Raw genomic sequence first — 12,039 nt, forward strand, 5'->3', positions numbered from 1 at the left:
AGTTGTTTTTTCAGAAAAACAAGTTTTAGATATGCAAGTTATTGTAATAGCTAATACTGTTTCCTTTCCTCTAGACACTACAAGGGAGCTTTAATCCCCATATGTGTTTTGACATTTATTGTAGAAAAGAAAAGATTTATTTCCTAATTTTGTTATATGTTTGCCTCAAATGTGATGAGTGAAGGTACAAAACTCTTCTTCCCAGTGTCTTACCAATGAGGTTAGCAACTGGGCCACAGCCAGGCTGTTATCCTATGGTCTTTCTTTTAAGTACACGAGACTACGAGTATAATGAAGGACGGGTCAGTTTCAGAATACGCTTTCTGTCCTTACAGAAGAATCCTCAGAGTGCTCTGCTCCCTGTTCAGGGGATGTTAACTGAAAGCTTGTCTAACATGGTATTGATGACTATTCCTTAAAAGCTAACTGACAAGGGCATAGAGCATCAACTAAAGATTTCCTAGCTCCAATTCCCAGCAAACAGGCATAGAGAGGTGAGTGAATTGCCAAAAATTATGAAGCTAGTAAATGACAGATTCAGAGTTTGAACCTCTAAGCTCTATTACAAAAAATGGGGTAGGGCTTGTTTTGAGACTCTGGAGTAGGGCCATTTGACTTGGTAGGAGTATCAAGGAGTAACTGAAGAAAGTGGTATTATTTCCTTATTTTACAGATGAGGAAACTCAGAGACAAGAAATAGAATAATTTACCTAACATCACACAACCAGTAAGAAGTAAGCTGTGATTTGAAGTGAGGCCACTTGGCTACTTCATACTAAGCCTTCCTTCTATTAGTTCTCTATTTCCCCACCCCACTCCAGCTTGTATTCCCTTCATCCCCCAACTTAATTTTATTTTGTTTATTTGTTTGTTTATTTGATTATTAGTTAAATGAATAGTTGGTATTTACATTACCGTGGTTATACTAACCTTGTTCATTTGGCCTTCAGTTTGCTATCTAAACTCACTGGGCTTTAAGTGACAGGCTTTATAGTGAGCAAAGATGACTTGGCTTAAGGGGAGAGAAGTGAGCTGGAAAGTAGATTGAACGTCATTACCCGAGGATAGCAGGAATTGCTCAGTAAAGGCTCACTCAGCGACCTTCCAATAGGCAGAGTGCTTTGAGGACTAAGGGCACCTTGTTTGGAAATAAGTTTTACTTTTATCGTATTAGTCTGGGCATGAAGCTTTTTGTTAAATCAAAGAGATCTAAGAGTCTACCTTCTTTTGCTGCCCTGCCCCCACCCCCATGTCTCTTCTATTTTTATCTTCATATTTTAAGTAGCATGCATACACTGGCATATTGGAGAAGGAAATGACAACCCACTCCAATATTCCTGCCTGGGAAATCCCATGGACAGAGGAGCCTGGCGGGCTAGTCCATAGGGTCGCGAGAGTTGTACACGACTTAGTGACTACACCACCACCACCACCACTGGCATTTTAAACTCTAAGTCAAGTTTAGAGAATATAGATTAGAGAGAGAGTATAGACTTAAGCTGGACACGGCTGAAGTGACTTAGCACTTCCCACCACATTAGTGTTACTACAATAACATAATAAACCCTCACTGAGTATTTACTTTGTATAGAATATTTTTACCAGTACACTTTATATGCTTAAACTGTATATGGACGCACAAACACACACTCACTTTATCCTTACAATAAATAACTGAGGTCGAAGTACCTGGAAGTCCAGTGGTTGGGACTTTGCACTTTCATAGTTGAGGGCCTGAATTCAGTCTTTGGTTGGGGAACTAAGATCCTGCAAGTCAATAAGCATGGCCAGGAAACAAAACAAAAACCAGTAACTGAGGTAAGTGGTATTATTTCCTTATTTTACAGATGAGGAAACCCAGAGATAAGAAATAGAATAATTTACCTAACATCACACAACCAGTAAGAAGTAAGCTGTGGCCATAAAAAGGAACACATTTGAGTTAGTTCTGATGAGGTGGATGAAAACCTAGAACCTATTATACAGAATGAAGTGAGTCAGAAAGAGAAAGATAAATATTGTATTCTAATGCACATATACGGAATCTAGAAAAATCGTTCTGAAGAATTTATTTACAGGGCAGCAATGGAGAAACAGAGATAGAGAACAGACTTATGGACATGGGGAGAGGGTGAGATGTATGGAGAGAGTAACATGGAAACTTACATTACCATATGTTAAATAGAGAGCCAAGTGGAATTTGCTATATGACTCAGGAAACTCAAACAGGGGCTCTGTATCAACCTAGAGGAGTGGGATGGGGAGGGAGATGGGAGGGAGGTTCAAAAGGGAGGGGATATATGTATACCTATGGCTGATTCATGTTGAGGTTTGACAGAAAACAAGAAAATTCTGTAAAGGAATTATCCTTCAATAAAAAAAAAATTTTAAAAAAAAGCAGCTGTGATTTGAAGTGAAGCCACTTGGCTACTTCACACTAAGGCTTTATTCTATTAGCTCTCTATTTCCTCTCCCCACCTTGCTTGTATTCCCCCCCATCCCCCTGACTTTATTTTGATTATTGGTTAAATTAATAGTTGGTATTTACATTTTCGTGGTTATACCAACCTTGTTCATTGCTCAACCATGTAATGTACTACTTACATATTTCTTTACTATTTTCTCCTCCCTTTTTACTCAGGCTTACTACTAGCCTTTTGGAGAGTCTGAATTTCAAACTATCTTTTTTTCTCAAATGTACTGATGTTTCTGCCATATGCATATTAACAGTTGTATTTATTTCCTGAAAATACCTGCCTTCCTTTTGGTATGAACCCATTGGTTGCTCTGACTCTTGAGAAACCTATATGCAGGTCAGGAAGTAACAGTTAGAACTGGACATGGAACAACAGACTGGTTCCAAATAGGAAAAGGAATATGTCAAGGCTGTATATTGTCACCCTGCTTATTTGCTTATTTAACTTATATGCAGAGTACATCATGAGAAACGCTGGACTGGAAGAAGCACAGGCTGGAATCAAGATTCCCAGGAGAAATATCAATAACCTCAGATATGCAGATGACACCACCCTTATGGGCAGAAAGTGAAGAGGAACTAAAAAGCCTCTTGATGAAAGTGAAAGAGGAGAGTGAAAAAGTTGGCTTAAAGCTCAACATTCAGAAAACAAAGATCATGGCATCCGGTCCCATCACTTCATGGGAAATAGATGGGGAAACAGCAGAAACAGTGTCAGACTTTATTTTTTGGGGCTCCAAAATCACTGCAGATGGTGATTGCAGCCATGAAATTAAAAGACGCTTACTCCTTGGAAAGGGCTTCCCTGATGGCCCAGAGGTTAAAGCATCTGCCTGCAATACAGGAGACCTGGGTTCAATCCCTGGGTTGGGAAGATCCTCTGGAGAAGGAAATGGCAACCCATTCCAGTATTCTTGCCTGGAGAATCCCATGGATGGAGGAGCCTGGGGGGCTACAGTCCATGGGGTCGCAAAGAGTCAGACACAACTGAGTGACTTCACTTTCACTCCTTGGAAGGAAAGTTATGACCAACCTAGATAGCATATTCAAAAGCAGAGACATTACTTTGCCAACAAAGGTCCATCTAGTCAAGGCTATGGCTTTTCCAGTGGTCATGTATGGATGTGAGAGTTGGACTGTGAAGAAAGCTGAGCACCTAAGAATTGATGCTTTTGAACTGTGGTGTTGGAGAAGACTCTTGAGAGTCCCTTGGACTGCAAGGAAATCCAACCAGTCCATTCTAAAGGAGATCAGCCCTGGGTGTTCTTTGGAAGGAATGATGCTAAAGCTGAAACTCCAGTACTTTGGCCACCTCATGCGACGAGCCGACTCATTGGAAAAGACTCTGATGCTGAGAGGGATTGGGGGCAGGAGGAGAAGGGGACGACAGAGGATGAAATGGCTGGATGGCATCACCAACTCGATGGACATGAGTTTGAGTGAACTCCGGGAGTTGGTGATGGACAGGGAGGCCTGGCGTCCTGAGATTCATGGGGTCACAGAGAGTTAGACACGACTGAGAGACTGAACTGAACTGATTTGATGCTCTCTGCAAAGATATCATTGTGAGATTTCTCTTTCTGCCAGAGATCCTCCTTCCTGGATGCTATGTCATGTCTTCCATTTAATTTCTTGTTCTGGGGAAAGGTGTTTTCCATAGCTTCTTTACAGAATATATAAGAGGTTTTTAAAAAAATCTAAAAATGTCTCTATCCTGCCTTCATATTTGATTGAAAGTTTTTTTTTAACTGGATCTCAAATTCTAAGCTGCAAATAATTTTCCCTCAGAACTGTGAGGACATTGGATTTGTTGCCATCTGGCTTCTGATGCCACTCTTGAGAAATACAAAGCTGTTCTGATTGCCAATAATTTGTAAATTGTCATTATTTTTCTAGAAGTTCCAGGGGCTTCTCTGGTGTTCTGAACTTTCCCAATAACGTGCCTCAAATTTGAGTCTCTTCCACTCAACTTTTGCTGGGCACACGGTGAGCCATTTCAAGCTAGTTTTGTGTCCTTTGGTTCTGGGAAATTTCCTCCCCTCTTTTTTCTTTCTTTCTTAAACTTTTAGTATGATACTAGATTTAATGGACTGATCCACTAATTTTCTTCCTCTTATATTCCATCTTATTCTTGTTTGTCTTTCAGGAAGAGTCTATCAAATCCTTTTTATTTCTTCAGCTGCATGTAACAAAGACCTGAAGTCATACCTTCAACAAGACAAAAGTTGAAATATCTCTCTTATGCAAAAGTCCAGAGGTAGGCTGCCCAGTGTTGGCAGGGCACCTCTACTCTATGAAGGGGTCCTGGCAGGCTCCTTTTAGGCCCAAATTTGCGTTAAGGATCACACCAGTTATCTTTTTAGGAAAGTTTCCATAGATGCAAAAACATACTTTTACTAACATGTCAAGAGTTAGTCTCATAGCTATTTCTATATCTGAGTTGGAGTATCCACTCTGCCACATATTTAACGGGTTTCCCTGTTGGCTCAGATGGTAAAGAATCTGCCTAGGTTGCAGGGCACTTGGGTCCAGAAGATTCCCTGGAGAAGGGAATGGTTAACCATGCCAGAATTCTTGCCTGGAGAATTCCATAGACAGAGGAGCCTGCAGGCTATAGTCCACGGAATTGCAAAGAGTTTGACATGACTAAGGGACTAACATTTAATGTATGTCTTAAACAATTCAAACCATCTGTCATCCCTAACTATATTGTCTAATACAGTAGCTGCTATCTACACGTGGCCACTGAGCATTTGAAATGTGATTAGTCCAGATTAAGATGTGTTTTAAGTTAAAATACACAGTGGGGACTTCCCTGGTGGTCCGGTGATTAGGATTCCGAGCTTCCACTGCAGGGGGCACAAGTTCAATCCTTGGTTGGGGAACTAAGATCACATACGCTGCATGGTGAGACCAAAAAATAAAAAAATAATTTTTTAAATCTCCCCCCAAAATACACACTGGATTTAGAAGACTTAGTATGAAAAAGGAAAAGCAGAATATCTTATTCATATTTTAGGTTGATTACACGATGAAGTGACAATATTTTAAATATACTAAGTTAAAGGAACTGTATTATTATAATTAATTTCACCTGTTTCAAATTTACTTTTTTCTTATGGCTACTAAAAAGTTTTAAATTATATATTTGGCTTGCCTTACATTTCTATTGGATAATTTAGTTCTATAAAATGGGTGTAACAGAGGGCCGATTTCAGTGGATAAAAGGATTGAGATCATAAGTGTAAAATGTTTAGCCCAGTGCCTGAGTAGTTAGTAATGTAGTATTACACTGACTCCATTTTTGTTCCTGCATTTCCATACCTTGGACAATCAAATGCATCCTACAGATGCCAGACCCCAGTCATAACATTTGTCACTACCTGTGTGTGCATATACAGAAAAAGCATTCAGTTCAGTTCAGTTCAGTTCAGTTCAGTCGTGTCCCCATGAATCGCAGCACGCCAGGCCTCCCTGTCCATCATCAACTCCCAGAGTTCACTCAGACTCACGTCCATCATGTCAGTGATGACATCCAGCCATCTCATCCTCTGTTGTCCCCTTCTCCTCCTGCCCCCAATCCCTCCTAGCATCAGAGTCTTTTCCAATGAGTCAACTCTTCGCATGAGGTGGCCAAAGTACTGGAGTTTCAGCTTCAGCATCATTCCTTCCAAAGAAATCCCAGGGCTGATCTCCTTCAGAATGGACTGGTTGGATCTCCTTGCAGTCCAAGGGACTCTCAAGAGTCTTCTCCAACACCACAGTTCAAAACCATCAATTCTTTGGCACTCAGCTTTCTTCACAGTCCAATTCTCACATCTATACGTGACCACTGGAAAAACCATGGCCTTGACTAGACGAACCTTTGTTGGCAAAGTAATGTCTCTGCTTTTTAATATGCTATCTAGGTTGGTCATAACTTTCCTTCTAAGGAGTAAGCGTCTTTTAATTTCATGGCTGCAATCACCATCTGCAGTGATTTTGGAGCCCCCAAAAATAAAGTCTGACACTGTTTCCACTGTTTCCCCATCTATTTGCCATGAAGTGATGGGACCGGATGCCATGATCTTCATTTTCTGAATGTTGAGCTTTAAGCCAACATTTCACTTTCACTTTCACTTTCACTTTCATCAAGACGCTTTTTAGTTCCTCTTCACCCTCTGCCATAAGGGTGGTGTCATCTGCATATCTGAGGTTATTGATTTTTCTCCCAGCAATCTTGATTCCAGCTTGTGCTTCTTCCAGCCCAGCGTTTCTCATGATGTACTCTGCATATAAGTTAAATAAGCAGGGTGACAATATACAGCCTTGACATACTGCTTTCCCTATTTGGAACCAGTCTGCTGTTCCATGTCCAGTTCTAACTGTTGCTTCCTGACCTGCATATAGGTTTCTCAAGAGGCAGGTCAGGTGGTCTGGTATTCCCATCTCTTTCAGAATTTTCCAGTTTATTGTGATCCACACAGTCAAAGGCTTTGGCATAGTCAATAAAGCAGAAATAGATGTTTTTCTGGAACTCTCTTGCTTTTCGATGATCCAGCGGATGTTGGAAATATGATCTCTGATTCCTCTGCCTTTTCTAAAACCAACTTGCACATCAGGAAGTTCATGGTTCACATATTGCTGAAGCCTGGCTTGGAGAATTTTGAGCATTACTTTACTAGCATGTGAGATGAGTGCAATTGTGTGGTAGTTTGAGCATTTTTGGCATTGCCTTTCTTTGGGATTGGAATGAAAACTGATCTTTTCCAGTCCTGTGGCCACTGCTGAGTTTTCCAAATCTGCTGGCATATTGAGTGCAGCACTTTCACAGCATCATCTTTCAGGATTTGAAATAGCTCAACTGGAATTCCATCACCTCCACTAGCTTTGTTCGTAGTGATGCTTTGTAAGGCCCACTTGACTTCACATTCCAGGATGTCTGGCTCTAGGTCAGTGATCACACCATCGTGATTATCTGGGTTGTGAAGATCTTTTTGTACAGTTCTGTGTCTTCTTGCCACCTCTTCTTAATATCTTCTGCTTCTGTTAGGTCCATACCATCTCTGTCCTTTATCGAGCCCATCTTTACATGAAATATTCCCTTGGTATCTCTAATTTTCTTGAAGAGATCTCTAGTCTTTCCCATTCTGTTGTTTTCCTCTATTTCTTTGCATTGATCGCTGAAGAAGGCTTTCTTATCTCTTCTTGCTATTCTTTGGAACTCTGCATTCAGATGCTTATATCTTTCCTTTTCTCCTTTGCTTTTCGCTTCTCTTCTTTCCACAGCTATTTGTAAGGCCTCCCCAGACAGCCATTTTGCTTTTTTGCATTTCTTTTCCATGGGGATGGTCTTGATCCCTGTCTCCTGTACAATGTCACCAACCTCATTCCATAGTTCATCAGGCACTCTATCTATCAGATCTAGTCCCTTAAATCTATTTCTCACTTCCACTGTATAATCATAAGGGATTTGATTTAGGTCATACCTGAATGGTCTAGTGGTTTTCCCTACTTTCTTCGATTTAAGTCTGAATTTGGCAATAAGGAGTTCATGATCTAAGCCACAGTCAGCTCCTAGTCTTGTTTTTGTTGACTGTATAGAGCTTCTCCATCTTTGGCTGCAAAGAATATAATCAATCTGATTTCGGTGTTGACCATCTGGTGATGTCCATGTGTAGAGTCTTCTCTTGTATTGTTGGAAGAGAATGTTTGCTATGACCAGTGCATTTTCTTGGCAAAACTCTATTAGTCTTTGCCCTGCTTCATTCTGTATTCCAAGGCCAAATTTGCCTGTTACTCCAGGTGTTTCTTGACTTCCTACTCTTGCAGTCCAGTCCCCTATAATGAAATGACATCTTTTTTGGGTGTTAGTTCTAAAAGGTCTTGTAGGTCTTCATAGAACTGTTCAACTTCAGCTTCTTCAGTGTTACTGGTTCGGGCATAGACTTGGATTACTATGATATTGAATGGTTTGCCTTGGAAACAGAGATCATTCTGTCGTTTTTGAGATTGCATCCAAGTACTGCATTTCAGACTCTTTTGTTGACCATGATGGCTACTCCATTTCTCCTAAGGGATTTCTGCCCACAGTAGTAGATATAATGGTCATCTGAGTTAAATTCACCCATTCCAGTCCATTTGAGTTCAATGATTCCTAGAATGTTGACGTTCATTCTTGCCATCTCTTGTTTGACTACTTCCAATTTCCCTTGATTCATGAATCTGACACTCCAGGTTCCTATGCAATATTGCTCTTTACAGCATCAGACCTTGCTTCTATCACCAGTCACATGCACAACTGGGCATTGTTTTTGCTTTGGCTCCATCCCTTCATTCTTTCTGGAGTTATTTCTCCACTGATCTGCAGTAGCATATTGGGCACCTACTGACCTGAGGGGTTTCTCTTTCAGTATCCTCTCATTTTGCCTTTTCAAACTGTTCACGGGGTTCTCAAGTCAAGAATACTGAAGTGGTTTGCCATTGCCTTCTCCAGTGGACCACATCCTGTCAGCATTAGCAATAAAAAGCATTAGCATCCGTATTTGCAGAGTTGAGGGTCCGTGGCCTAGAAAATCTAGGAGGTCAGAAGGGGGCACTCTTGACCTCTAAGAATCAAAATGTTAAAAGCAGCCAGGTAGTGGAAGGTCACTGATGTATTTAAGCAACATCCCTAAAATAGGAGTGAAGAATAGGCTCCTTGTACCTAATTACAAAGTTGGCCGGATTGTTTTCAGCTCTTCAGTGGATCTGGAAAGACAGGAGGAGGGGAGGGGAGAAGATAAGGTAAGACGGTTTGCTTAAAGTGCCCAAACTGACTGAATCAGAAAGAGATTCTGAGGACTGGAAGTTAAAATGTAAAGAAGTTTCAGGAATACCTGCTTTTCCTTCTTCTGTATTGCTGTGATATGATTTTTTAAAAATTCATCCTTCTATGTTTTAATAGGTTTTAGGAAGTTTAAGATAAGAATCTTAGGTAATGAAAAAGCATTGTGCTATAGTTTAATTGACGGTGCTTTTTCGTTTCTTAAGTGGGCTCCCCTAATAGATGGGCTTTGCTGGTAGCTCAGCTGGTAAAGAATCTGCCTACAATGCAGGAGACCCCGTTTTGATTCCTGGGTTGGCAAGATACCCCAGAGAAGGGATAGGCTACCCACTTCAGTATTCTTCCTGGAAAATTCCACGGACAGAGAGGAGCCTGGCAGACTACAGTCCATGGGGTCGCAAAGAGTCAGACACTGAGCAACTTTCATTTTCTTTTCTTAGGGGTACATAAAACAATGGGGCAAATTATAATTAACGCATCTTAAATTTAATGGAACATAAGGTTTCTAAGTTCAAGATCAAGTGACCTCTAAAATACAGTAATACTAATAACTAATATTTCCTAGAGCACTTATCACACACTATATTCAGAATTTTATGTTTACTGCTTATTGTCTCTCTGTTAGATTTCACATTCCACATAACAGGAATTTTCATCTATATTGTTCTCTGATGTCTCCCAAGCCCCTAAAACAGTGCCCAGCACACAGTAAGTCCTCAGTCAACATTTGTTGAGTGAGTGAATGAATGAATGAAATCTTTGCATGTGCTATTCTAAGTGCTTTGTTTAGAACAGTCCATTTAACTTTCACAAGAAACCTAAGTAGATATTCTAATCATCCACATGTTCAGTTGAGGAAACCCATGTGTATATAAGTTCAGTAACCTGTCCAAGGTCCATAGCTTGACATTACTGGCAGGGGGAGTGGGTAGAACTCAAGCCTAGTCACACTCTTATCCACTGAACTTCTGACAATGCCTGTGTTTCCTTTCTTGATTTAATTCCTATTCCAGGCTCCCACTGTAGTTGGTGCATGCCTTTACCATAGCCCTTAATACTCTTTATTAGAGGGCAGTATGGGTTATGTCCTCCCCAAGAATGAGCTTCACAAGGGCCAAGATCTATCCTTATTTATCTTTCTATCCCCAAGGCCAATCACGGTGCCTGGCACTGTGCAGGTGCTTAAAACCTGTGAAGTAATCTGGCTATGTAAGTAGAGAACAAGGAGCGTGAAAGAAGAGTCAACAGTTTCCAACTAGAAGCCAAAGGACTTACAGAACTGATGAAAAGAACAGCTTATAAGCAGAAGCTGTTCTGGAGAAAGAATACTATGTGTTCCAATTTTAACCTTATTGGAGTGATGGAAGAACAAACAGATGGAGATGAACCTTAGAGACTTGGAAAGAGAGAACTGGCACAAAGGTTCTTTTAGGACTAAAACACAGACTTGCAAGTCTTTCTGGGAAAAAAAAAAAAAAAAGCAAACTAGAGCTATGATCAGCTCACCATGGAAAACAGAATGCAAAGAAAAGAAAAAGAAAAAAAAGGCAACATCTTGGAGCATCATCATGTCGCGAAGTTGCTCAGTCATGTCTGACCTTTTGTGACCCCATGGACTGTAGCCTACCAGGCTCCTCTCTCCGTGGGATTCTCCAGGCAAGAGTACTGGAGTGGGTTGCCATTTCCCAGGCAAGAGTACTGGAGTGGGTTGCCATTTCCCAGGCAAGAGTACTGGAGTGGGTTGCCATTTCCTTCTCCAGGGAATCTTCCCAACCCAGGGATTGAACCCGGGTCTCCTGCATTCCAGGCAGGTGCTTTAACCTCTGAGCCACCAGGGAAGCCCCTACCTACAGTTAAGCATACCTATAGTTCATAGGAGGAAGAAGACAAGGATTCAGCACAGAGATCTAAAAGAATTCCAAAGGATCTCTGCAGCAACACTGAAGTCAAAGAAATCTTTCTTGTTTGTGTCCCTGAGTAGGAGTCTGTGATGACTGCTTTGTAAAACAGTACAGATTATAAATAAAAGTCAGTGGGCAGCAACAGAAAAACAACACATACATTTTCAGTGCTACTGGATCTGTCTGGCCCTGCCCACCACTGGTTTGGGGAGCTACTTAGTTCAGACTGGAGAACGCCCACACGAAGCTTCTCTCGATGGTAATACGACATGCCTTCTACCTCTTCACCCTGACTTCTCTTCGCCTCCTCTCTTATCCAAACATAGGCGGGAGATTACACTTCCTTTGGGTCAAAACAGCACATCTGAAATCATTTTATGGCACCCTTATTCTTTTACTTGCCCACAGTCTTCAAGATTTTTTAAGTGAATCTGGCCTCTGCAATTCTTATCCTGCATTATTGTTTTTATTATTTACCATATCAACACCTCAAAATTTCTCTCTTCTAGTTGTTTTTGCTCTTGGCTAGACCACAGAGCTTCTTGAGAATAGCAGGGGTGGGGGAAAGGGCATTATTGCAATTCATTGAATCTCTTTGGTAATATTCTCCTTGTCTGTGCACCAGGCATGGACTTCCCAATGTGTTGCAACTGGTAAAGAATCTGCCTGCCCATGCAGGAGACACAGGAGACCCAACTTCAATCCCCAGGTTGGGAAGATCTGGAGGAGGAAATGGCAATCTACTCCAGTATTCTTGCCTGGAAGACTCCATGGACAGAGGAGCCTGGTGGGCTGCAGTCAATGGGGTTGCAAAGGGTCAGGCACGACTGAGCACATGCACAGGCACTGTGCCCCAG

General features: G+C 41.2%; 1 non-coding gene across 1 annotated transcript; it reads right to left on the reverse strand.

Moving 5' to 3' along the window:
* Positions 1-11,047: 11,047 nt before the first annotated feature.
* On the reverse strand, positions 11,048-11,119 carry TRNAS-GGA (transfer RNA serine (anticodon GGA)). The gene has a single exon. It is a non-coding gene; the product is annotated as a tRNA-Ser (tRNA).
* Positions 11,120-12,039: the final 920 nt, after the last annotated feature.

This window comes from Bos taurus, chromosome 28, assembly GCF_002263795.3.
Source record: "Bos taurus isolate L1 Dominette 01449 registration number 42190680 breed Hereford chromosome 28, ARS-UCD2.0, whole genome shotgun sequence".
Taxonomy (NCBI): Eukaryota; Metazoa; Chordata; class Mammalia; order Artiodactyla; family Bovidae; genus Bos; species Bos taurus.